This window comes from Artemia franciscana, chromosome 2, assembly GCF_032884065.1.
Source record: "Artemia franciscana chromosome 2, ASM3288406v1, whole genome shotgun sequence".
In the NCBI taxonomy this organism is placed as follows: Eukaryota; Metazoa; Arthropoda; class Branchiopoda; order Anostraca; family Artemiidae; genus Artemia; species Artemia franciscana.
In genome coordinates, this window is record NC_088864.1 from 48,861,844 (window position 1) to 48,875,007 (window position 13,164).

The following is a 13,164-nucleotide window of genomic DNA, read 5'->3' on the forward strand; positions in this document are numbered from 1 at the left end:
GATGACTTTTGAGAACCTTTGCATTGAGTGTGTGATTGATAATAGGAAAGTTCTTGTTTGTGTTGTTTATCGATCACCATCGGCTTCGTTACAAGAGTTTTTGCGAATTTATGAATGCTTCATTGAAGATGTGACTAATTTGAATTCTGAGCAAGTTCTGGTAATGGGTGATTTTAATATTAATTTATTGTTAGCTCAGACAAATAGACCGGGAATTTCTAATCATTTGCATGAAAAATCGCTTGAGTTTCTGTGCATGAACCTATCAAAATCACTTTTACCATCATGCAGGTCTGCGACCCGGGTTACGGAAGATACGGCTACTCTCATTGATAAAATTTTTTCTACTATCCCCGTTACTCTTTCGCATATTATATTTACAGATGTTTCTGACCATTGTGTGGTAGTTGCGGATGTTGGAATTAATCACAGACCAAAATTTTCGGAATTTAAACAAACTCGAAAAATTGATAAAGAAGGAATGGATAAATTGAGGAACCTTTTGTATTTAAATGAATGGACTGCAATTCTAGAATGTGAATGCCCTGAGATTTCTACGGCTCTGTTTTTAAAATATTTCCGTGATTGCTTGGATGAAGCATGTCCATTGAGACGCATTAAAATTAAAAAATATACACCTCCTAAAAAACCATGGATCTCACGCGGGCTTCTACACTCTATTTCAATAGAAAATAAGCTATTTAAAATATCTATGTCATTCCCATCTACTAAAAATAAAGAACAGTTTAAAAAGTATAAAAATGTCCTGACACAGTTAATTCGGAAAGCAAAAGCTAGATATTTTGAAAAATCATTTGTAGAAGCTCGTGGGGATCAAAAACACACTTGGAGACTTATTAACTTCTGTTGGGAAGGTCTCAGAAATCTTCATTTCCGAATGAAATGATACGTGGTGATGGTACTTTTTCTTCTGATGAGCAGGAAATAGTGAACTTGTTTAATGCTCATTTTGTAAGCATCGGTGAGAAAACAGCTAATGCATCTCATGTTTCTCCAAATAATAATAATAATGATTTATTTAAAGATCACATGCCCCCTCCCTCTAATAAAAGCATGTTCCTTTCCCCGGTCACTGAAATTGAACTAAAACACATCATATCTAAAATGAAGAATGGTTCATCTGAAGCCCTTGATGGATCTTCGACTAATTTGGTCAAAGACATATTCCCAGTTATATCGCCGGTGTTATGCCACATTATTAATCTTATATTTGTAACTGGTGTCTATCCTTCAACATTTAAATCAGCAAGAATTGTGGCCCTACATAAAGGTGATGACCCGAGGCTTCCTGCCAATTATCGTCCTATATCGATACTCTCTGCTTATTCGAAGGTTGTAGAGCGAGCACTTTATAACAGAATTTATTCTTTTTTTGAGAAATTTGATTACATTTCTAAACTTCAGTTTGGATTTAGAAAAGAGCACTGCACTGATCATCCTATGGCTATTATTGTCCAACATATTAGTGATTGTCTTGACCGTGGCGAAACGCCTGCAACTATATTTTTAGACATACAGAAAGCTTTTGATTCCATTTCTCATCAAATTCTTTTGTATAAGCTTTCGAATGCTGGTATTCGTGGTAATTGCATTAGGTTACTTGAATCGTATCTTCATGGGAGGCAGCAGATACTTATATATAATGATGTTAGATCTGATTCTTTACAGCAGTCAGATAAGGTTGGTGTTCCCCAGGGATCCATATTAGGACCTCTGCTTTTCCTAGTTTACATTAATGATTTGTGTTCAGCTACTGGAGTTTCTTCTATAGACACTCAGTTTGCTGACGACACTGCAGTAACCGTTTCTGGTAAATCTCGTGAAGAGCTAGTGGTCAATTTAACATCCACATACGATAGAATGTCTACTTGGCTCTCTGATAATAGACTACTTCTGAACAGAAAGAAGACGAAGTTTATTGTTTACAGCAGAACAGATCACAAGTTTCCAGATATAGAATCAGTTTCCCTTTCTGCGAATGAACCTGAGTCTGTTATTGAAAGGGTTGTATCGATAAGATATTTGGGAGTTGTGTTTGATGAGAATTTGTCATGGAAAGAGCAAATTAATCAGGTTAGAGCAAAGTCTGCCCGTGGAGTTGGTATAATGTGCAGACTGAAAAACCTTCTTCCATATTGCGCTCTTAAATCCCTTTACATTTCCCTTGTGCAATCCCATTTTGATTATGCACCAATTACTTTTTTGAACACTTTTAAAAGTAATGTTACCCCTTTACAGATTATCCAAAATAAAGCAGTTCGTATCCTTAAACCTTTTCTGCCATCGCCATCAAACTTCCCCTTAAAATCCACAACAGAGACCCTTTTTTCACTTCATAATATTCTTCCTGTTCGGCAAAGTATCCAATTTTTAAGTGTTATGTTTAAGATTAAGCTTGAACGAGAAAAGCTCCCCAGATATTTTGCATCGCTGGGTCTTATTTCTTCTCCTCCATCTTCACAAGTTGAAATCCGTGGTAAATATAATCTGCGGACTCCTAAGGTAATTACAGAGAGGTCGCGTTTTTGCCTGAGGTATTTGATTCCCCTACATTGGGAAAGATTGAAAAATGAGATTGATTTGAATGTAAGCATAGATGCTATAAGACGGAAGTTGAAAAGAGTGCTGATTGAAAGTTATAAATCTAAATAATATGAAAAAATGTTTTTTTTCTTTTAAAGATGTTTTTTTTTTTTTTTTTTAAGTATTGGGTTGGTCTCCGGGGTTCGCCCATGAGGCCTCCAGATGTCTTATGACTCACTTGGTTTTAAGTTGTAAATTTAATTGTGTCTCAGGATGGTGCGCGGAGGATGGAAGTGGTATCGTACGGCACGGGATTTGTTTTTTATTTATTTCTGCAAAGATTGGTTAAGAGAAGTATTTATTTTTAATTTTTGTGCATATTTAGTGTTTCTCAAAGGTAGCTCAATTGCTTTCGAGCTATACTCTCAGCCTTGAGTTACCGAATATTTTGTATATATTGGTTATAATAAAAGAACCTTGAACCTTGAACAAATACTTTTAAGAGAAACAACGCCTTCAAATTCTTCTAGCTCTCCTCTTTTACAAGTTGGAAATGTGTATTTATTAGTACAAACTTGAAATTCCCATCATTAAAAAAATTTCTATCATTAAAAAAATTTGAGGATAAAAAATTGCAGAAAACCAAATTTAGTATACTGCAGTGTCCTCATTGTCTTTCTTAATTTGAAGAGATTATACAATAGTGAGATAGCCAACAGCAAAATCATTAAACTCCTCCCCAGAAAAATTTATTAAGTTGGCCTACATAGTATCTGGTCACTTTAAGAAAAAGAAAGTATGACCAGTCTTACCAAAAAAGTACCATGGCCCAAATGTGTATTTACTATTATTATGTTAGTCAAACCTCTCTCCTTGATGCAAGTCTAGAGGCAAAAATAGAAAAAAAATACAAATAACTTAAGAGAACCTAAGAAAAAACATTGCTGAATCAAAAATGGAATCCCTCTAAGTGCAGGCATAATCCCAAAGTAATACCACTTCACCTTTAGGACTGATAAGAAAAAGAGTTTCCAAGCATAAATGAGAATTTTCAGGCACAGGTTGGCTCATATCGTGTTAAGAGTTTTAAGGAAGGTATCATCATAATTCCAAGTTTTAGTCCAATCGATTAGTCTTCTATCCTATTGAAAGAAGAAAAAACAAGGATATTTAACAGCCAGTGAAAATGAAAATGCAATGCAAAAAAGTTTTGCATTGAAGACCTAGCTGAAATATTTGCATTACACATTTGTTTTCACTGGCTGTAAATATCCTGAATTTTTCATCTTTTCAAGGTTCTTTTCTTATCTTGTTATACTTAGATGGTGTGGTCTCACAAATTATTTTCTTTCTATATATTTTTTTAACATTGTAGAGCAAGGTGTTCAGCAAGAAAATGTTAAAATGTAACTTAGTTGATTTAGTTTTTGGTTTTCTTTAAAAAAAAAAAAAAAAAAAAAAAAAAAAAAAAAAAAAAAAAAAAAAAAAACACCTAACCTCCCAGTTTCTGTGAAGTTGATTACATTGTTTGGCATCTGAATGTTTCATTTTTTCATCAGTTTGAAATTCTAATCCATGTTTAACTTTTTAAAAACTCAATGCACATCTATTTCACCCTCATCTGTTCCAGGGCTTGTTTAATATTTATTGAGTTTTGCAAATTTCAGGGCTAGCTCTTGTTGAATTTGAAAAGCATTGAGGGGAAATTACCCAAAGGAAGATCTTGTGATTTTTTTTAACTGAATGGTCAAAAAGAACAAAAATAAAAAAAAAAACAAATGATTAAACTTGAAACATAAATTTCCCTAATAAAAAGATCTTAAGACTAAACACTTAAGCCAGGGAGCAAGGCACCTAAGCCCTTTAAACCTTGGGCCATTTGGATATTAAACCACTTCCCCTTAGCTGTAAATCAGCAATAGGCAACATGTAAGACAAAGCTGTTAATGATTCTTATAAAAAAAAAAATTACTGTGAGTTTAAGGGACTATATCTCTAAATTAAAGAAATAAAAGAAGTGTCATATATTAAAACAACTCTTGCAAAAAAGAAAAATAATAATGTATCTGTAAGTTTCAATTGCAAGCCTATGAAGAATCACCATGATTAGGGCTATCAAAGTACAGGCCAATCTGCTTCCCCTTTAGTGTGCCAACTTTAAATCAGACACAAATTTGCAGTTAAATATTCCTGATTATTTGGATTTGAAAAATGGAGGCTAACTTTCATGAAAAATGAAACACTCATCAATAATTTCAAGACTTTTTTTTAACAGTGCCGTAATAATAGTCACATATTTTGAGTTGGCAAAATGTGGAAATTTTGTCACACTCTAAATGCCAAGCTTTCACATTCTAACAAATATATAAGATAACTTTTAGAGCAAGGAACTATTACAAAAAATTTTTCAATTTTCTTTTTATATTGTATTTTAGGGATTTGTTTTTTTTTTTTTTTGCATTTGTATACAATTTAAATTCAGAATCATTAAAAACCTTAACCTCTAAACACTGATTCCCAACAAGGGATGAAGGCCCTATCAGTGGGGCTTGGCAATATTTTGGTTGGTTGGTGCGTATTATTTTTCTACTTATTTCTTGTTAACAGATAATTTCTAATGCTAAATAGCTTACAGCAACAACAATCAGGAAAATTTTACATCTAGACTAAAATATATATAATAACCGAATTTAAATATCATAAGGGGGTGGGCATCAGGATTTTAGAAATTCCTAGGTGGGGCATGGCTCAAAATCAGTTAGGAACCACTGCTCTAGGTTCTGAAAGCACAAATCCAGATTTTGGTAGGTTTTGTTTTTTGTTATTAAGTCATATTTTTACATGTACTTTAAAACCTTGTAAATCAGGATTTAGCAACCATATAAGATTCATGAAACTTCCCTGGGTTTCATTTGTTCTGTAGATCCATTTCTGAAAGTTTCACTTTTAGAACAAAAGCTTTCTTTAAGATGACCAAATGCCAATTCTTTGGATGGGGGATGGGTGAAGGAAGATACATTGAAAGATCCTTATTTGGCATGATTTAGGCTCTAAATCCATTCCCAAAAGTTTCATTTACTTGGTTCAACTACTTTCTGAGGTAGCAAAAAGCTTTTAAACTACAGTAAAGATTTAAGCCTAGGCCTACCTGTGATGAATTTGAACAAAAAAGAGATTAGCTCAAGTCCTTTCCTTTCTTAGACTGTAGGCCTTGGAAAAGTGCTTGCTAAATTTCAGTCAGGATCTCAGCCAAATTTCAAATTTTGTTCATGGTCAGGGCTCCTTTTCCAAGAACCTTTCAAGCCTAAACAAAAAGGAAGAATTATGGTACGAGGTTAAGTATCTTCCCAGAGTAAAAGTCAATAGACTTTAATCTTGCAGGCTATGCATGCCCCATTTTTTTATGACAAGAGATATCTCTTTAAATTAGAAGCTCAAGTCTGCTTGTCCATAAAGGGATGCATAACCCTATATTAGCCCTAGGTAGCCATGCTATCATTTGTAAGAGTAGACTACACAACTGCAAGTTTTGGCTTATTAAGAAAATTATTGTGCTAGATAAATAGAGCTTTCAGGAAAAGAACTCCCTTACAACTAGGAAGGTTTTTTCCAGCTCCTCTCTAAATCCAAGAAGGATCCATCAAAAATTAAATACTAGTATTGTTTTTCTTTTCTATCTAGTAGGTCTATAGACAAGTCTGGGTAACAAATTTGATTCGGTATTATGTCTAACTTGGTAAAGGTAATGGACAAGTGTAGTGGTTCCAAACTGATTTTGGGCCAACCTCCACCTAGGCATTTCTAAAATCTTGATGCCCTCCTGTCTGATATTTAACTTTTGTTATTCAAAATTGTATTCATATGAAGGAAGCTTAAAAGGCCATTGACTTCGTATCTTTTATAGGTTGTTCTCTAGGCATTGTTTATACTAATGAAAAGTATTGTCTGAATAAAACACGTTTTAATACAATGGTTGACATCATTGCAATACTATGGTATATCTTTTTTACTCTTTAAATTCATTTATACTAAAAAATGATAAATAAATCAAGATTAAGACTCTAAATTCTAGTCAACCAAAGGGTGAAAATCCTGCCCATGACCTTCTGGGAGCATAATTTAGGCACTTTATACATTTCCTTAACTGTACTACTTATAAGGAGATCAAAAATGCTCATCATCTAGAATTTTAACTCTGGTAATCTAGAAGTGATTAGTATATTTAGAACAAGAGCTAAGAGCTCATATGGCACTTGTGACAAGGCAAGAAGAGCTAAGAGCCAAGAGCTCACATGGTATGAGCTTTAACAAAATTCTAAGAATCAATAGACAGATTTAAAACGAAAATCAGAGGCTTAATGCCGGTCAGGATTTAAAATAAGAGCTCTGAGTCACAATGTCCTTCTAAATATCAAAATTCATTAAGATCTGATCACCCACTCTTAAGTTATAAATACCTCAATTTTTCCTCTTCCTTTAGCCCCCCAGATGGTCGAATCTGGTAAAACGAATATATCAAGTTAATTTGTGCAGCTCCCTGACACGACTACCAATTTTCATCATCCTAGCACGTCCAAAAGCACCAAACTCGCCAAATCACTGAATCCCTCCCCCAAATCCCCCAAAGAGAGCAAATCCAGTACAGTTACGTCAATCACATATCAAGGACATTTGCTTATTCTATCCACCAAGCTTCATCCCAATTCCTCCACTCCAAGTGTTATCCAAGATTTCCCCCTCCAACTCCCCCCAATGTCAAAAGATCTGGTCGGGAGTTGAAATAAGAGCTCTGAGACACGAATTCCTTCTAAATATCAAATTTAATTAAGATCTGATCACCTATTCGTAAGATAAAAATACCCCAATTTTCACGTTTTCCAAGAATTCCGGTTCCCCCTCCAGCTCCCCCCCAATGTCATAGGATCTGGTTGGAATTTAAAACTAGAGCATTAAAGCACAAGATCCTTCTAAATATCAAATTTCATTACGATCTGGTCACCCTTTTGTAAGTTACAAATACCTCAATTTTCAAAATTACCCCCCCCCCCAACTCCACCAAAGAGAGCAGATCCGGTCCGGTTATGTCAGTCACGTATCTTAGACAGGTTTTTATTCTTACCATCCAGTTTCATCCTGATCTCTCCACTTTAAGTATTTTCTAAGATTTCCGGTCCCCCCAACTGCCCCCCATCCAATGACGCTGGATCTGGTTGAGATTTAAAATAAGAGATCTAAGTTACGAGTTCCTTCTAAATATGAAGTTTCATAAAGATCCAATCACTCCTTTGTAAGTTAAAAATACATCATTTTTTCTAATTTTTCAGAATTACCCCCCCCCCCCCCCCAATAGAGTAGATCTGTACCAATTATGTAAATCACGTATCTAAGACTTCTGCTTATTTTTCCCATCAAGTTTCATCTTGATCCCTCCAATCTAAGTATTTTCCGTCATTTTAGGTTCCCCCTTCCCTAACTCCCCCCAATGTCACCAGATCCGGTCAGGATTTAAAATAATAGCTCTGAGACACAATATCCTTACAAACATCAAATTTCATTAAGATCTGATCAACCATTTGTAAGTTAAAAATACTTCAATTTTTCTATTTTTTCTGAAAGGCCCCCCACTCCCCCCCAGATGGTCGAATAGGGAAAACGACTATTTCTAATTTAATCTGGTCTGGTCCCTGATATGCCTGCCAAATTTCATTGTCCTAGCTTACCTGGAATTGCCTAAAGTAGCAAAACCAGGACCAACAGACAGAACAACAGACCACAGAATTTGCAATTGCTATATTCACTTGGTTAATACCTAGGCCTTATTACCTTGGCCTATTATTACCTAGGCTTTTAGGCCTTATTACCTATTAGGCCTTATTATAGGCCTATTAGGCCTTAATACCTTGGCTAATACCTATTCACAACACATTAAGTTGTGTGTTTGTCTTCTATTCAGGGAAGCATTAGAAAACAAGTGTAAATTTATCCTAAGAGATATATCTGGTGTTATTAAGGTAATGGGGGTAGCTGGGATGTAGACAACTGTTATACTCACATTAATAAGGTCTAAGCTTGTATTTGAAACAGCATTGATTGGAGAATTATATGGTAGATTAAGGGGTCAATGTTGGTATTACTGGAACAATTTTTTGGGTCATGAAACTATTGTTAATAGATACATTTTCACTTTTTGAACATCTTTTCTCTCTTGCAAAACTACTGCAAACTCACTGTTATGGAGTTATTCTGGCTCAAATATTCTTGTATTTAAACATATAGAATTGTAATCATTTCCATTTTTGTTGATCAGAAATTTGAAATTACCAACGTTTTAAGACTGAAAATTGCTCTGTGGCTTTTAGAGACAAATTTTTGTTAGGTTGGAATAAAAAATTGTTCCAGTAATACCAACATTGACTCATTAAGGTTATTAACCTTTTTGGTATATAGATAAATGATTCCATTTACTGACTTGGGGATAAGGTTAACACAATACTTGATAGGCTACCTTTTTTATGTTCTTTCTAAATATAAAGATCATTTCCCTTGTAAATACACCCACCTCCCCTATATAGTCCTAATAATTATATTTCCCTGCTGCTTTACAGTTGTTGATGCTTTGCATTCTTTGAAAACAGGTTACTTGATCTGTCAAAACCATTAGCCTAGATCTAGCTTTATAATTGAGTAGAAAAGAATTTCAGATATGTTAGTAATCAAATACTATTCAAAATAGTTTATGAATTTAGGTAGGCTAGATAACAATGACAGCAAACATGGTAGGCCTAATTTGATAAATAAAAACATGCTGTATATTCTAATGTATGAATTTTGTTTATTAAGTGTTTTTCTGTCTTATATATACTTGTATCCTAGGGCTATATATTGGACTCAGCATTTACAAGTGAAATAATTATTATATTTCAAATAAGCATAGGCTTACAAACACATCAAGTAGCCTAGTACATTCATATTGTCCCTAGGCCTACATCAGTAATGGGACCATGCATACATTTACCCACTCTTGTTATTTAGTTCATCTTCTTACTCCCTTTTTCAGTAGTAGCCAATAATCCATGAATATATTTAGTCTATCAATTATCTCATCTTTGTTCAGACATTTTGAAAAAAAAACTTAATCTTAGGCTACTGTTGAAGAATAGTAGGCTGAGTTAGTACTCTTACTGCAAATGATAAATAAGCAATGCATTTCCCATTAATGAACAAATGGAAGCTTCTCTGACAAAGCATTAGGCCTAGTAGGTTAGCCTATAAAAACAAGAAAAATTAAAAATAGGAGTTTTTACTTAAAAATATGGAAATTCTGGTCAAGCCTGCAATAATATAGGTACAAGATTCAGCCAAAGGAAAATTTTTAACTAGACTACTCTAAAGTCCTATTTGGTTATTCTATTCCAATATTTTTATTTTGACTAGAGTTTAAGATGGCGCTGAAATTGATGAAATGCGATCTATTTGCGCAATCTTTACTTGGCAGGTAGCATTAAAGAGTCGCGGCTATTCAAAAGAGGGACAATTAGAATCTCTTCTTTTATTCTTATTCTAAGGCTCGGAAAATTTTCATAAACATAAAAGAAACTCTACAAACTCAAACTACACCAAAGCCCAGTGTCATCCCAAGAGGGTGTTCATGGGGGTGGGCGCAGTAGCGGCTTAACATTTGGGAAGGGGGCAGCCCTCCAGTTTTCTGACATTAACTTCTCTTTATTTTATATTTTTAATATGTTATTAAGGTACTTAATTGACTAAAAAAATGTTTTAGTATACCTCCCTTCCAAGTTTATGAGGTCAAAAACCGTTACTGGAAGGGTGAATCTGTATCATTATTCTAACACGACTCAAGAAGTCTACCAGTTTCTGAAGTTTGCTGGAAAATTCAAGACTTGCAAGTTATTGGATGACCTACGACGTGTAGCTTCCAAAATTATTCATGCTGACAGAGAACACAGCACATCTGAATCTGTATTGTATACTTACTTTAATCTCCAACTCAATGCAACTATCAATCTATGTTCGAGCTAATTTCATTCTTGATCTTGAATATGGATGTTCGCTTACTGACCAAACCAGGGCTCGCATTGCTAAGTTACAAGCAAAAATTAAGACATTGTTCTAGTGACCAGGGCCATACTAACGGATACAACACATGAAATACTTGGTAAATTTGTGGTACCCAATATATATGCTCAATACAGATTTCAGTACGTCTAAAAAAGATAGCTACAGGTTTGAGTGATGACTAGGGAGACACGCCGTACAGGAAGAATAACAATGGCACCATAAACACAGGATATTGTCAAAACTTTTGAATTAAAATCTAACTGCCCCGGCTCCCAAATTTTTTTTTAAGAATCCTGCAAATCTGAAATGAAGAAACTCGTCTTATCCTGCGTTAGTGAATTGAGATATAATTTTTTTTATTCCATCACTGTGTATTATGCAAGGTTTTCAAGAAAAAATTAGCTAATAAATAACTGGCTTCAATAACAAGTAATGACTGTTCCAAGTTAAAGTTGACTAGACTGAACCGGCGGCAAATGATTCGTCTTCTTCTTCGGTAGAAAGCACTGGGACTCCATCATTCGGTGTCCTACTGGCTTAAAAGTTGGTTGATTCTCCTTCATGGCATTGAATTTATATTCTTTCAAGGGGGAGGGAAAACTAATTTGGCTTTTTCATAAGGGCCAAACAAGGGATCCTGTTACCTTTACCACTCAATTTAAGAGTAAACTCGGCAGGTACCCCTACGGCTCTTGCGACAGGACTTTCCTTTTCTTCTTCTTGGAATTTAAAGGACTTCTTTTATGAAATATCGATACTTTGGAAGAAGGCAATGATACTTTTGGATATCCATCTCTCTTCTTTGGCTGGGAGGTCTACCTCTAGCAACAGTCTAATATTTTCCCGCAATCCCAACTTCTTGGTTTTTCTTTTCAGCTCAGAGGAGATTGTTCCTGACTTTGAGCATGCTGAATGGTCTCTATTGTTTATGTGCATTGGCGAAAAAAAGGGCTGTTTTTTTTCCACAAGTGTTCTCCCCCCCCCTGAGAAATAAAACGACTATTCTTTAATAAAACGACTTCAATTTTAAATAAAATATGTGACGCAAGAACTATATTAAATTACATTATAACGGTCCTTAACCAAATATTATTTCTTCAACTTCACTTATTCCGAATCTTTTAAAGACTTGCTCTTAAAAGTTAATTTTCAAACATATTTTTGCACCCTGAATTCTCAAAACCTCCAAAAATTTATTTAGTTCATATACATTTTCATCTAAGATGCTCACATCATACGCATATTCTAAGTCTAGAAGAGTTTTATTTCCTCGATTGCTTCTGTGTTGTCCCATTGGCTTTGTTGTGCCCCTTAGCAAAGGCAATGGGGATAGAACGCAACCCTGCTTAACTCCTGACTTACTGCGAAACCAGCTGCTGACCTCACTTCCTATTTTAACTGCAGTAATGTTATTTCCACATATATCACTAATGATATTTATGTATTTATCTGGTATACCTTACAAGGATAGGACCTCTGCTAAAGATCATTCATCAGATGAATCAAATGCATGTTCAAAATCTAGAAAACTGAGGACAAAGGGGGTCTTATGACTCAGGTACTTATCAATTATTAATCTAAGAGTGAAAACTTGGACGACAAATCCCCTTCCCTTCTTGAAACCGTACTGTTCTTTTCTTAAAATTTCACAGTCTCTAAGTTTAAAAAGTGTCATCTTTAATGGAGCGATTTGATTACAGCTATCTTTTAATCGCTAAGTATTTCCCTCTTTTTAAAAGCTATATTGATAATCTTCAATATTTTATTCGCCCCTAAAAAGGGCTGAAGAACTACTTCCTTAAAATGGCTTGAAACATATACTGATAAGTTTATGGGTTAAGGGAACTCATATCTATAAAAATAGATGGGGGGGGGGAAACCCCCTAAAAGTGGGCAGAAAGCTTTTTGATTTGCTTGAGGCTTGTATCTGAAATTCTTTGGGCTAAATCGATCCGAGTTTACAGAATAAGGCACACAAAATATCAGATAACCTACAAATTTTGCTGCAAAAAGAGCCAATTAACTCTTTTTGGACGGATTAACACATAAACTGTTAAGTCCTTGGGCTGAATGAACCTTATTATACAGAAAAATCTTCAGTGAGAGAGACACCCCCTTGAACACGGGGGACCAAAAAGGGCAAAAAACTCCTTTTACATCTGGCACCAGAAAATTATCCCAAAAAATTATCTCTGGAAAATTCCCCTGCGGAAAATTCTCCCTGAAAAGTCTTCCTGCCGAAGGTCCTACCTGAAACATTATTTTCATTCATCTTAGTTTCTATTTGACTACTCAGTTTTAATTATGGGGAGAATTGTCCAGGGGTAATGCCGGGGAGAGGAGAACTTTGTGGGGGAGATTTTAAGTGAGGAGAACCTTCCGGAGGAAATTTTCGGATGGGAATGCGCCAGACCCTGAAACTTTCAAGTATTTTTGGGGGGCTAAAAGGGGCTCACAAAGTTTTTGCTGGCTGAGGGAGGATGTTGAGGGGCCCCAAAATGGGCCGAAAACTAATTTTACTTAATTAGCTTGAAACTTACA

At 34.9% G+C, this 13,164-nt stretch overlaps 1 protein-coding gene across 1 annotated transcript in view; it reads right to left on the bottom strand.

Moving 5' to 3' along the window:
• Positions 1-9,963, bottom strand: part of LOC136043064 (coronin-7-like) — a gene marked incomplete in the record, with an annotated part of 162,557 nt that extends 152,594 nt beyond the window's left edge. Inside the window, 2 exon segments of the mRNA XM_065727976.1 lie at positions 5,693-5,848; positions 9,849-9,963.
• Between the last annotated feature and the right edge of the window lie 3,201 nt (positions 9,964-13,164).